This window comes from Callithrix jacchus, chromosome 12 (genome assembly GCF_049354715.1).
Source record: "Callithrix jacchus isolate 240 chromosome 12, calJac240_pri, whole genome shotgun sequence".
Taxonomy (NCBI): Eukaryota; Metazoa; Chordata; class Mammalia; order Primates; family Cebidae; genus Callithrix; species Callithrix jacchus.
In genome coordinates, this window is record NC_133513.1 from 98,923,545 (window position 1) to 98,939,035 (window position 15,491).

Here is a 15,491-nt window from a genome sequence, read left to right on the forward strand (position 1 = left end):
TCATAAACTTTCATCTTCCTAAAATCACTTGTCTTTCTCAAAATACAGGTAAGTCAGTGGAAAAAAAAAACTTTGTTTTTAAATAAGATTGATTTCTCTTCCCCCCCCAAAACCATTAGATTCATTTACATAGTTTCTTATTGTTAGGTCTACTTAATACATATTTTCTGCTATATATATTGCATAGAGAGTATTTGTTACTGAAATTTAAGAACCTAAAGTTATTTCCTCCTTTCATCCAATATTCAAGGATCTTCCTAGAAAAGTTATATAAAACTCTGCAGTTAAAATAATTTAATCTGTTAAGAGAGGCACAAAGTCAACTTTCGTTCTACAGAGGAGATAAAAGCTACACCTAAATTTCTCTAATGTGTTTATAAAAGAAATGAGCAATCAGTTAACAATTATCTGCCTGTAGTCCTGCATCATAAAATATTGGTATTTTATAGAATTTAACTTGTGATAGAACTTTAAATATCTTTTAAAAATTATTTTACTTTGTATTGTCTTAATATTTATGAAATCTTATTTCAGCCTCAATGCTACAATTTTTTAGCATCATGGTTCTTGTCAAGTGTCCTTTTTAAAAATAATTAACACAAATGCTCTAACCAGGAAGACTTATTGAGACGACTCTGTGTTGCCCTACCAGACAAGCCAACCCACTTCATAGCTTGTACTAGTAGTTGATGCTTAGGTACCAGATGGCCAATCAACTCTTCTACATTTGCTTTCAGCTGTTAAAATCCAACAACTTATAAGGTATGTTATTATTTTTTATTTTTTTAGATGGAGTTTTGCTCTTGTCATCGAGGATGGAGTGCAGTGGCTCACTGCAACCTCCACCTCCTAGGTGCAAGCAGTTTTCCTGCCTCAGCCTCCTGAGTAGCTGGGATTAAAGGTATCTGCCACCATGCCAGGCTAAGTTTTATATTTTTAGAAGAGATGGGGTTTCACCATGTTGGCCAAGCTGGTCTTGAATTCCTGAGCTTAGGTGATCTGCCCACCTTGGCCTCCCAAAGTACTGGGATTACAGGAGTGAAACACTGCTACCAGTCTTATAAGGGTATTTTTCTGAGGCTTCCTGGATATTACTCTATGGTTTTTTCATTGTTCATATTACAACATTAATATCAATAAACTTTGCTTTTTTTCCTCCATGATATAAGCATAAATGATAGCAATAACACTTGGCAAAAGAGGATACTATTAAATAATTTATAATTGATTCTGTTGGGTTCTTAGGAAGTAGGACATGCCAAAATGCTTGATTTATCTCAATAATTGAGATGAATCCAAGGGGTCTGCTTAGGTTAGAAAGATTAGCAGGAGACATATTAAAGGGGGAACATCCACCCAAAAGGCAGACCTTCACCGTGAAGCCTGAAAGTTCAGATCACAGGAAAAGGATTTTACCTTACCTGGAGCTGAGACAAATTTAGAGAGCCAAGTGACACACAAGGGTAGAAGAAGCAGTGAGAAGAACCCTGTGGGCTCTCTCAGTTCCCAGGGAAGCTATTTCTAACTTTGTTTTGAAGAGGTCCTTGGGGAGGGCTGTCAGAGGAACTGGGAAAAGACCAGAGGGAGAAGAAAACTTCCAGCTAGCTGTACTTTGTAACAATTTTGACTGAACACAATGTTTCCTGGACAGAACTCAGGGGAGTGGGTGAATTGGGAGTGCAGACACAGCACAGAAGCTGTAGCAGGTGGGGCAGCAGATGTGGAAACAGGAAACCTAAAAGCCCTGCTTGCTTTCTCAGCCAAGAGGCTGGTAACCTGTGGCATATTCTCAGCCCTGCTCACTTGTTGCTCAGAAATAAACTTGGTGTTGTTGTGGGGGCATAGTGGGACTAAAACCAGCCTTTTGGGCTGCATGGGGGAGCTGTTTAAGACCTGTAATTGCCAGCTTTCCCCAACTTCCCTGACAACCTGCATGACACAGCAGAGCATTCATAATCCCCCAGGATATATAACTCCATTGGCCTGAGAGCCACACTCACATCTCCCACAGCAGCTACAGCAAGTTCCACCCAAGGAGAGTCTGAGCTCAGACACCTAACCATGCCCCCAGCTGCTGGTCTTTCTCTATCCACCCTGGTAACCAAGGACAAAGGTCATAATCTTTTGGGAACTCTAGGTCCCTGCCCACCCACTGACCCTCCCTATACTTCTGCAGCAGCTGATACTCTCTTGAAAGTGTCACTTCCTGACAAGAGACCAAGCAACACAAAACTAGGGCAATAAACAAAACTGCAACCAAGGATCTCACAGAGTCTATTTCACTCCCCTGTACCAGGTAACCTATAAAGGAAAACCTATCAGAATAACAGCAGATTTTTCAGCAGAAACCCTACAAAAGTGTTTGGGGCCCTATCTTCAGCCTCCTTAAACAAAACAATTGTCAGCCAAGAATTTTCTATTCAGCAAAACTAAGCTTCATAAGTGAAGGAAAGATACAATTGTTTTCAGACAAACAAATGCTGAGAGAATTCACCACAAAGAAGCCAGCACTAAAAGAACTGCTAAAAGGAGCTCTAAATCTTGAAACATATCCTCAGAAAACACCAACATGGAACCTCCCATAAATCTCACAAGACCTATAAAACAAAGACAAAATAAATATTAAAAAGCAAGGTATTTGTGCAACAAATAGCACAATGACTACAATAGGACTTAACATCTCAGTACTAACATTGAATGCAAATGTCCTGAATACTCCACTTAGATACAGAATAGCAGAACAGATAAGAATTCACCAACCAAGTATCTGCTGTCTTCAAGAGACTCACCTAACACATAAGGACTCACATAAACTTAAGGTAAAGGACTGGAAATAGATATTTCATGCAAAGGGGAACCGAAAGTGAGCAGGGGTAGCTATTCTTAGATCAGGAAAAAAAAAACCCTTAATAGAAGTTAAAAAAGGCAAAGAGAGGCATTATATGATGATAGAAGGACTTGTCCAACAAGAAAAGATCACAATCCTAAATATATATGCACCTAACACTGGAGTTATCAAATTTATAAAATAATTACTACTAGAACTAAAATTAAACACCAACACAATAATAGTGAGGGACTTCAGTGCTCCACTGACAGCACTAGACAGGTCATCAAGACAGAAAGTCAACAAAGAAACAATGGATTTAAACTATACCCTGGAACAAATGGACTTAGGAATTTACAGAACATTCTATGCAACGACTTCAGAATGTACATTCCACTCATCAGCACATGGAACATTCTCCATGATAGACCATATGCTATGCCATGAAACAAGTATCAATAAATTTAATAAAACTTAAATTATATCAAGTATTTCCTAAGAACACAGTGAAATGAAATTGGAAATCAACTCCAAAAGGAACTCTCAAAACCATGCAAATACATGGAAATCGAATAGCCTGCCTCTAAATGATCATTGGGTCAACAATGAAATCAATGTGAGAAGTAGAAAATTCTTTAAATGGAATGATAATAGTAACACAACCTATGGAAACTTATGGGGTACAGCAAAGGTGGTGCTGAGAAAAAGTTCATAGCCTTAAATGCCTACATCAAAAAGTCTGATAGAGCACCAATAGATAATCTTAGGTCACAAATCAAGGATCTACAGAAAGAAAACAAACCCAACCCAAACCCAGCAGAAAATAAATAACAAAATTTAGTGGAACTAAATGAAATTAAAACAAAAAAATACAAAGGATAAATGAAACAAAAAGCTGGTTTTCATATAAAATTGATAGACCATTAGTGAGATTAACCAAGAAAAGAAAAGAGAAGATACAAATAAGCTCAATTAGAAACAAAATGGTAGTTATTACAACCAATACCACAGAATACAAAAGATTACTACGGGTACTATGAACACCTTTACCTACATACACTAGAAAATCTAGAGGATATGGATAAATTCCTGAAAATACACAACCCTCCTATATTAAACCAGGAAAATATAGAAACTCTGAACAGACCTAGAACAAGCAGAGAGAATGAAATGGTAAAGAAAAATTGATGACAAAAAAGGTCAAAGACCAGACACATTCATAGCTGAATTATATCAGACATTCACAAAAGAATTGATATCAATCCTATTGACACCATTCCACAGGAAAGAGAAAGAGGGAATCCTCCCTAAATTATTCTATGAACCCAGTATCACCCTAACCAAAACTAGGAAAGGACACAACAGAAAAGAAAACCAGAGACCAATATCCCTAATGAATATAGATGCAAACACCCTTAACAAAATAATAGCTAACCAAATCCCACAGCATATCAAAAAGATAATCCACCATGATCAAGAGGGTTTCATATCAGGTATACAGGGATGGTTTAACAACACATGCAAGTCAGTAAGTGTGATATATCACATAAAATGAATTAAAAACAAATATCATATTATCATTTCAACAGATACAGAAAAAGCATTTGACAAATCCAGTATCCCTTTATGATTAAAACCCTCAGCAAAATCCACATAGAAGGGACATACCTTAATTTAATAAAAGCAACCTATGAGAAACCCACAGGCAACATTGTGTCAAATACACACACACACACACACACAGTGTATATATGTGTATATAAACCTTATGGTGTGTGTATGTGTGTGTATACATGTATACACACACACCCACCCACACACACACACATACCATGAAATACTACTCAGCCATAAAAAGGAATGAAATAATGACTTTTGCAGAAACCTGGATGGAATTGGAGATTATTATTCTAAGTGAATTAACTAAGGAATGGAAAACCAAACATTGTGTGTTCTCACTCATAAGTAGGAGCTAAGCTATGAGGATACAAAGGCATAAAAATGACACAATGGACTTAGAGGACATGGAGAAAAGGGTGGGAGGTGGGTGATGAAAAAATGATTACACATTGGGTACAGTGTACACTGCTCATGTTATGGGTGCACCAAAATCTTAGATATCACCATTAATTTATTTGTGTAACCAATCATGACTTCTTCCCCAAAAACATGTTGAAATAAAAGAATGAATAAATCAATAAATTACATAAATGAGTGTAAATGGGATAGAGTATATAAATAAATTCTCACATTTTCAATTTTTTTTAGTAATTAAATCTTAAAATCATGTTATGATAAATTAAGTAATAGGTAATCATAAGATGTCTGAATTATTTATTTGGCATAGAAAAGTGAAATACATTTAGATCTGTTAATGAAATAATTGAAGAAACATCTTTAAAAAAAATGAAGAAAGCTGACAGGTTTTATTGAACAGCCTCAAAAGTATCAAAAGTTTGAGTTGTAAGAGTTTGTAAAGAAGAAAGAGAAAGGGGTAGAAAGTTTAAAGAAATAATAGCAGAAATCTTTCCAAATTTAGATAAATATATGAAATTCAAGCACAAGAAGGCCAAAGTCTTCATTCAGATTTAATCCACACAAGATGACACCAGACTTACTATTACCAAACTTCCAAAAATCAAGGAAAAAGAGAAGCTCTTAGAAGCAACAACAGACAAAAAGTAGGTGAGAAATAAGAAATTTCCAAAAAGGCTCACAGTGGGCTTCTCAGCAGAAACCTTACAGGTCAAGAGAAAGTGGGATGACATATTTACTAAAAGTCTTAAAGAAAAAAGTGGGGAAAAACTGCCTATGAAGAATAATGTACCCAGGAAAGTCATACTTTGGAAATGAGGGAGTGATAAAGACTTTGTCAGTCAAACATAAGCTGAGGATGTATTCATCACCACCTATCTTAAAAAAAAAAAAAAAGATAAAGAAAATGCTTCAGACTCGAAGGACACTAATTAGTAATACAAAAACATCTGTAAGTATAGACCAGGTATGGTGGCTCATGCCTGTAATTCCAGCACTTTGGGAGGCCAACATGGGCAGATTGCTTGAGGTCAGGAGTTTGAGACTAGCCTGGCCAACATTGTGAAACCGCATCTGTACAAAAAAATACACACCCACCCCCCCCCCCACACACACACACAAAAGAAAATATTATCCAGGTGTGGTGGCATGAGCCTGTAGTTCCAGCTACTCAGGTGGCTGGGGTATTAGAATTGCTTGAACCCAGGAGGCAGAGGTTGCAGTGAGCTGAGATCATGCCAATACACTCCATCTTGGGCAACAGAGCAAGACCCTGTCATAAAACAAACAAACAACCCAAACCATAAAAAAATTTTGAAAGTATAAAACTCACTGGTAGCAGAAAGTACACAGCAAATTCAGAATACTTTAATATTGTACTTGTGTTATATGAATCACTTATAATTTTAATATAAAAGTTAAAGACAATATATTTAAAAATAACTACAATAATTGGTTAAGGGATACATAATGTACAAATATTTAAATTGTGATATTAATTTTTTAAAATGTGTAGTGATGGTGGAATATAAGCGTGAAAATTTTCATGCAAGCAAATTTAATTTATTAACTTAAAATACTCTATTATAACTATCAGATGTTTTCTGTAAGCCTCATAACTAAAAATTAAAAACCTTCAATTGATACATGAAAGATAAAAAGTAAAGAATCAAAACAGTTACAGAAAATTAATTACTTACAACAGAAGACAGTAAAAGAGGGAGAAAGGAATAAAGAATCTCCAAAATGACCAAATGGCAATTAACAAAATGACAATAGTAAGGCCTTGACTGTAAATCATTACCTAAAACGTACATAAATTCTCCCATAAAAAGTCACAAAATGGTTGAGTGGATAAAAAAAGATGCAACTATATGCTGCTTATAACGGACTAAGTTCACTTTTAGGGACAAACATATATTGAAAATGAAAGGGTAGAAAAAGATATTATTCTATGCAAATAGCAAAGGATATCAGGTGTAACTATACTCATCAGATAAAATAGAATTCAAGTCAAAATTGCAAAATGAGACAAAGAAGATTATTATGTAATAAAGGGGTCAATTAATCAAAGGGAAAATTATATATGCACCCAAAATTGGAGTACCTAAAATATGTTAAAATTATTAATAGATCTAAAAGAAGATGTAGACTGTTATTCAATAATAGAGGAATTCAAAATCCCACTTTTGACAATGGACAGATTATCCAGACGGAAAATCTATAAATAAACATTGAACTTTAACTTGATATGGTTTGGCTCTATGTCTTCACCAAATCTCATGTTGAATTATTATCCCCAATATAGGGACGGGTGGGGGTGGTTAGATCATGGGAGTGTATTTCTCATGAATGGTGTGGCACTATCCCCTTGCTGTTCTTGTGATAGTAAGTTCTTGAAAAATCTGGTTGTTTAAAGGTATGCAGAACTTCCCCCATGACTCTCTCTTGCTCTTCCCACTATATAAGATGCGTCACTCCTCATTCCCCCCTTTGTCTTCAACCGTGATTGGAAACTTCCTAAGGCCTTCCCAGAACCAGAAGCCACAATGCTTCCTGTACAGCCTGCATAACCACGAGCCAATTAAACTTCTTATCTCTGTAAATGACCCAGTCTCAGGCATTTCTTTATAGCAAGGCAATAATGAGCTAATATAGAAAATTGGTACCTAGGAGTGGGGCATTGCTATGAAGATACCTGAATATGTAGAAACAATGTTGGAACTGGGTAACAGGCAGAGTGTGGAGGGCACAGAGAAGATAAAAAGATGAGGGAATGTCTGGAACTTTCTAGAGACTGGTTGAATGGTTATGACCAAAATGCTGGTAACGATATGGAGAGTGAAGGGCAGGCTGAGGAGGTCTCAGATGGAAATGAGGGACTTATTGAGAACTGAAGTAAAGGTCACTTTTATTATGCCTTAGTGGATAACTTGGCTGCATTGTATCCCTGTTCAAGTGATCTGTGGAACTTTGGACTTGAGAGTGATGATTTAGGGTATCTGGTGGAAGAAATTTCTAAGCAGCAAAGCATTCAAGAAGTGGACTAGCTGATTCTAACTAATATGCTCATATGCATGAGCAGAGAAATGACCTAATGTTGGCACTTATATTTAAAGGGGGAGCCAAGCATACAAGCTTGGAAAATGTGCAGCCTGGCTATGTGGTGGAAAAGAAAAGCTCATTTTTAGGGTAGGATGTCAAGCAGTCCATAAAAATTTGCATAAGTTAAAAGGACCCAAGTACTCATAATTGAAACAATGAGGAAAAGGCCTCTAAGGCATTTCAGAAACCTTAGGGGCAGCCCCTCCCATCACAGGCTCAGAGGTCTAAGAGGACTGAATGGCTTCCTGGGCCAAGTCCAGGGCCCCACTACCCTGCACAGCCTCAGGACACTGGTCCCTGCATCCCAGACACGTCAGCTTCTGCCTTGGCTAAGAGGGGCCCAGGGACATCTCAGGATGCCCCTTCTGAGGGTGCAAGCTCTTAGCCTTGGCAGCTTCTATGACGTATTAAGCATGTGGGTGGGCAGAATACAAGAGTTGAGGCTTGGGAGCCTCTGCTTAGATTTCAGAGGCTGTATGGAAAAGTCTGGGTGTCCAGGCAAAAGCTTTCTAAAGGGGCAGAGCTCTCATGGAGAACCTCTATTAGGCCACTAAAGAGGAGAAATGTGGGTTTGAAGCCCCTGCAGAGTCTGAACTGGTGAACTGCCTAATGAAGCTGTGAGAAGAGGGCCACCATCCTCCAGACCTCATAATGGTAGATCTACCAACAGTTTGCACCCTCAGCCTGGAAAAGCCACAGGCACTCAATGTCAGCATGTGAGAGAGCTATGGGGCTGAACCCTGCAAAGCTGCAGATGTAGAGCTACCCACAGACCTGGGAGCCCACCTCTTGCATCAGTGTGCCTTGGATGTGGGACATGGAGTCAAAGATTATTTTGGAGTTTTAAGATTTAACAATTGCCCTGCTGGGTTTCAGACTTGCATGGGGCCTATATCCCCTTTCTTTTGGCTGATTTCTTCCTTTGGAATGGGAGTATTTACCAAATACCTATATTTTCATTGTATCTTAGAAATAACTAACTTGTTTTTTATTTTACAGGCCCCTAGGCAAAAGGGACTAGCCTTGCCTCAGAAGAGACTTTGAACTTTAGAATTAATGCTAGTATGAGTTAAGATTTGGGGGTATTGTTGAGACGGGATCACTGTATATGAGAAGGGCATGAGATTTGGGAGGCCAGAGGTGGAATGATATGGTTTGAATTTGTGTCCCCACTAAGCCTCATGTTGAATTGCGGTCCGCAATGTTGGAGATGGGGACTGGTGGGAGGTGGTTGGATCTTGGCAGTCAATTTCTCCTCAATGGTTTAGTGCCATCCCCTTAGTTCTGTTCTCAGTGTAGTGATAGTTCTCATGAGATCCGCTTTTTTAAAGTTGTACATCACCTCCTTCCTTGTTCTCTCTTGCTTCTGCTCCTGCCATTTGAGATGCTTGCTCCCTGTTTGCCTTCCACCATGATTGGAAGCTTCCTGAGGCTTCCTCAGAAGCAGAAGCTTCTGTGCTTCCTGTACAGCCTGCAGAACAGTGAGCCAATTAGATCTATTCTCTAAAAATTATCCAGTCTCAGGTGTTTCTTTATATCACTGTGAGACAGACTAATACAAACTATACTTTAGACTAAATGGCTAACCATTTAGTCTAAGACATATATAGAACATTCCATCCAACAACAGCAGAATACATATTCTTCTCAAGTGTACATGGAACATTCTCCAGAACAAGTCATGTGTTAGGGTACAAAACAAGTTGTAACAAACTTAAGAAGATTGAAATCATATCTTGTATCTTTTCAGATAATAAGGGTATGAAACTAGAAATCAATAATAGGAGTTTTATAAAATTAGTAAGTACATGGAAATTAAACAATCGGCTTCAGAATGACCAAAGAGTCATCATACTCAGTGGTGAAAGTTGAGAGCTTTCCCTCTAAAAGAGAACAAGATAAGGATGGTTCTCTCAGCACTTTCATTCAACGTGATACTGGAGGTCCTAACCAGAGCAATTAGGCAAGAAAAATAAATAAAAGGCATTCAAATTGGAAAGGAAGGATTAAATTTTCCCTTAAACTTTCCCATGTAATCTTATATAGAGAACACCCTACATATTTCATCAAAAGCCTATTAGAACTAATGAACAAATTTATTAAAGTTGCAGAATATGAAATCAAGATATATAAATCAGTAGCATGTCTATAGACTAAAAACAAACTATCTGATAAAGAAACCCAAAAAAGTCTCATTTATGATAGCTACAAATAAAATAAAATAAAATAGAGCTAAATTTAGCTAAGGAGGGGAATGCCCTGTATACTGAAAATTATGAAACACTGATGAACAAAACTGAAGGAAGCACAAATAAATGGAATGATATTCTGTGTTCATGGTTTCAAGTAACGAATATTGTTAAATGTCCACATAGCACAAAGTTACCTAGAGATTTAATGTACTCTCTATCAAAATTCCGTATTTTTCACAGAAATAGAAAAAAATTTCCAAAATGTGTATGAAATCATAGAAGATTTAGAATAGTCAAAGAAACATTGAAGAAAAAGAACAAAACTGGAGGGATCACACAACCTGACTTCCAAATACATCATAAAGTTATAGTAAAAACCATTTTTAGCATAAAACAGAAAGTTATACTAAAAATTATTTATAGAATAAAACAGATATATAGACCAATGAAATAGAATAGATAACCAGAAATAAATTTACATATTTATGGTCAGTTGATTTTCCACAGTGTTTCCAAGAACACACAATAAGGAATAGATAATATTTTCAATAAATGCTGTTCAAAAAACTAGATATGCATGGGCAAAAAAAAAAAAAAAAAAGAAATTAGATCTTTATCTCACATTGTATACCAAAATCAACTTCAAATGTATTAAAGACTTAAATGTTGAACCAGCCTTGCATTCCAGGGATAACGCCAACTTGATTGTGATGGATAAGCTTTTTGATGTGCAGTTGGATTCAGTTTGTATTTTATTGAATATTTTCACATCAAGGTTCATCGTGGATATTGGCCTGAAATTTTCTTTTTTAGTTGTGTCTCTGCCAGGTTTTGGTAACAGGATGATGTTTGGTATCAGGGTGATGTAGTTTCAGAAGGAATGCTACTAGCTCCTCTTTTATCTCTGGTAGAATTTGGCTGTGAATCCATCTGGTCCTGGACTTTTTCAGTTGGTAGGATATTAATTGCTGCCTCAACTTCAGACATTGTTATTGGTCTATTCTGGGATTCAACTTCTTCCTGGTTTTGTCTTGGGAGGGTATAAAGCCCAAAATCTCCTTAAGTTGTTAAGCAAATTCAGCAGTCTCAGGATACAAACTCAGTGTGCAAAAATCACAAGCAGTGTTATACACCAATAACAGAAAAACAAAGGGCCAAATCATGAGTGAATTCCCATTCACAATTGCTACAAAGAGAAGAAAATACCTAGGAATACAACTAACAAGAAATGTGGAGGAACTCTTCAAGGAGAACTACAAATCACTGCTCAAGGAAATAAGAGAGGACACAAGCAGATGGAAAAACATTTTATGCTCACGGTTAGGAAGAATCAATATTGTGAAAATGACCATACTGCCCAAAGTAATTTCTAGATTCAATGCTATCCCCATCAAGCTACCACTGACTTTCTTCACACAATTGGAAAAAACCACCTTAAACCTCATATGGAACCAAAAGAGAGCCCACATAGCCAAGACGATCCTAAGCAAAAAATAAAATAAAATAAAATAAAGCTGGAGGCATCAAGCTACCTGACTTCAAAATATACTACAAAGCTACAATAATCAAAACAGCATAGTATTGGTACCAAAACAGAGATATAGACCAATGGAACAGAAGAGAGGCCTCAGAAGTAATGCCACACACCTACAACCATCTGATTGTTGACAAACCTGACAGAAACAAGGAATGGGGAAAGGATTCCCTATTTAACAAATGGTGTTGGGAAAACTGGCTAGCCATACACAGAAAGCTTAAACTGGATCCCTTCCTTACATCTTATACAAAAATTAATTCCAGATGGAGTAAATGTTTAAGACCTAACACCATAAAATAGATCATATGTTTAAGAACTATGGTGTTAGGTCTTATCTGTAAGACCTAACACTAAAAAACCCTAGAAGAATACCTAGGCAATACCATTCTGGACATAGGCATAGGCAAGGACTTCATGACTAAAACACCAAAAGCAATGGCAACAAAAGCCAAAATAGACAAATGGGATCCAATTAAACTTAACAGCTTTGCACAGCTAAAGAAACAATCATTAGCATGAAATGGCAACCAACAGAATGGGAAATATTTTTTGCAATCTACCCATCTGACAAAGGACTAATAACCAGAATCTACAAAGAAATTAAAGAAGTGCACAATAAAAAAAGAACATCAAAAAGTGGGCAAATGATATGAGCACACACTTTTCAAAAGACATTTAAGCATCCAACAAGCATGTAAAAAAGCTCATCATCACTGCTCATTAGAGAAATGCAAATCAAAACCACACTGAGGTATCATCTCATGCCTATTAGAATGGTGATCATTAAAAAATCAGGAAACAACAGATGCTGGAGAGGATGTGGAGAAATAGGAACTGTTGTACACTGTTGGTGGGAGTGTAAATTAGTTCAACCATTGTGGAAGACAAGGTGACTATTCCTCAAGGATCTAGAACTAGAAATATCACTTGACCCAGCAATCCCATTACTGGGTATAAACCCAAAGGATTATGAAACATTCAAATATAAATACACATGCATACATGTTTATTGTGGCACTGTTTACAATAGCAAAGACTTGGAACCAACGCAAATGCCCATCAATGATAGACTGGATAAAGAAAATGTGGCACATATACACCATGGAATATTATGCAGTCATAAAAAAGGGTGAGTTCATGTCCTTTCCAGGGACATGTATGAAGCTGGAAACCATCATTCTCAACAAACTGACACAAGAACAGAAAACCAAACGCCCATGTTCTCACTCATAAGTGGGTGTTGAACAATGAGGACACATGGAAACAGGGAGGGAAACATCACACACCTGGGCCTGTTGGGGATTGGGGGGCAAGGGGAGGAATAGCAGGGTGTGGGAAGATTGGGGAGGGATAACATGAAGAGAAATACCTAATGTTGATGACAGGGAATGGATGCAGCAAACCAGCATAGCATGTGTATACCTATGTAACAAACCTGCACAATCTGCACATGTACCCCAGAACTTAAAGTAAAATAATAAAGAAAAAAAGACCTAAATGTAAGGACTTAAACTCTAAAAGCACTATCCATGACATTGGTCTAGGCAATGATTTTTTTTATATGAACCCAAAAGCACAGGCAACAAAAGCAAAAATAAACAAATGGAATGACATCAAACTAAGAAGTTTTTGTATGGCCAAGGAAAGTCAACAGAGTGAAGAGACCATCTATGAAATGGGTTATTTAGGAACCATGCAGCTGATAGGGGGTTAATATCCAAAATACACAAGAAACTCGAATGACAAGTACCTGATTTTTAAAACTGGCAAAGAACAGACATGCCTTATATGTTTAAAGGCATTGAAATATCTTTTAAAAGACATTTATTAAAGACATATACATTGTCAATAGGCATAGTAAAAACGCTCAACATCACCATTCATTAGAGAAATGAAAGTCAAAATGCAATGAAATATTACCAGACATCTGTTAGAATGACTATGATAAAAAGATGTGTGATAACAATTGCTGGTGAGAACGTGAAGATAAGGGAACCCTTGGACACTGTTGGTGGGATGTAAATTAATATAGTAATTATAAAAAACAGTATGGAAAATTTTAAAAATGAACTAGCATATGATTGAGCAATTCCACTGCAGGGTGTATATCCAAAGGAAAGAAAATTAATATATTGAGGAGCTATCTGTACTCCCATGTTTGCTGCAGCATTATTCACAATAGCCAGGATGTACAACCAACCTATGTAGATGAATGAATAAAAAAAATGTGATATATATACAGGAGGAACTACTATGTAACTGTAAATAAGAAAAAAAGTCCTGCCATTTGGGTCAAATGGATGAACCTAGGGGACTTTAATTTTAAGTAATATGATCCTAGGTGCAAATGGCAAGTAACACATGATCTCACTTGTATGTTTAATCTGAAAAAGTTGAACTCATAGAAGCAGAAAGCAGAATGGTGGTGAGCATGAGCTAGGAGTGAGGGGATATTGAGGAGATACTGGTCAAAGATTCAAAATTTTACTTAGGTAGGAGAAAGAAATTCAATAGAACTCTTGTACAACACGGTCAACATAGTTAAAAACAATGTATTGTATTCTTGATTATTACTAAGAGAGTATATTGTAAGTGCTTCCACTACAAAATATAGCTATGTGAGGCAATACCTAGTTAATTAGCTTGATCTAGCTATTCCATGATGTATACACATTTCCAAGCAACACATAGTATACAATAAATATCTACAAATTTTACTTGTCAGTTGAAAACATTGAATACATTAATATATAGCAAAACATCTGAAAGGAGATTTTAAAACACAACAATCAGTGAGCATACAAAAAGGTATCCACAAATAAGTTTTTAAAAAGTCTAATATAAACAAGACAGAGTTCACTGTTTCTGAGGATAATTTGAAATGGGCACATCTATTCCCTTTCAGTAACTGTGTAAACTGTGTAGCATTTCTAGAGAATGGCACTATATTTATATTAAAATATATATACACATTAATCTAGAAATGTATTCAAGCAAAGAGGAAAAATGTGCAAAAATATGTTCATGGCATTAATGTATGTAATACTAAAAAGAACTAAAAACAAATTGTGTCCATCAATAAAAGAACTGGAAAAATTATTTCCAAGCCATACATAATAAAACATTATGCAGTTGCTTAAAATTACAGAGTTCTGGAATGTCTAAGACATGTTTTTGAGTGAACTAATACAAGTATATTACTGAAAACATTGACTAAACACATTTATTAATGTATGACTCAAATGGAGAAATGGAATGAAGAAAATTCACCAGAATATTGACAGCAGTTTTCCATGAATGGAAGGTCTTAGCAGATATTGTCAATGCTCTTTCATACACCTTAGCTTTTGTTTTTCCTATACAAGCTTTTCTGTGCTTTACTGACAGTTTTTTGGAACTCTGCTTCCCATCTTTCTCCAGCCCTATATGTCAAATAATCAGAAAGTGAGGAAAAATGAAGGTTGGGAGGGGAGCCCTCTGGGAATGATAAATGGTATTTAGAGAATAAACACTCCAGTTTATTTGGGTAGAGGGTGTTACAACCGTGAGGAATGGTCCTTGTCTCCAGAGGTCCCCAGAATATTGAACTCTAGTTGTTTTCAGCAATCAACTATTCATTAAGGCACCCTCATCGATTCTTTCCATTGATTATTCCACACTCTGCTAAGAGACCTTCCTGATTTTACCTTCCATGTAATCCAACTGCGCTCAAATTTTTGCCATACTGATGCTTAGGAAAGCGTAAGAAATAAATTGTTTGAATTTTTTTCTTTTTTGTACTCTTTTCTACTACTTA

At 36.5% G+C, this 15,491-nt stretch overlaps 1 long non-coding RNA gene across 1 annotated transcript in view; it reads left to right on the forward strand.

Moving 5' to 3' along the window:
• Nucleotides 1–12,987, forward strand: part of LOC118146382 (uncharacterized) — a 28,548-nt gene extending 15,561 nt beyond the window's left edge. The window contains exon 4 of the long non-coding RNA XR_013524413.1: nucleotides 790–12,987. This is a non-coding gene — a long non-coding RNA (uncharacterized LOC118146382). The remainder of the gene's footprint in view (nucleotides 1–789) is intronic.
• Nucleotides 12,988–15,491: the final 2,504 nt, after the last annotated feature.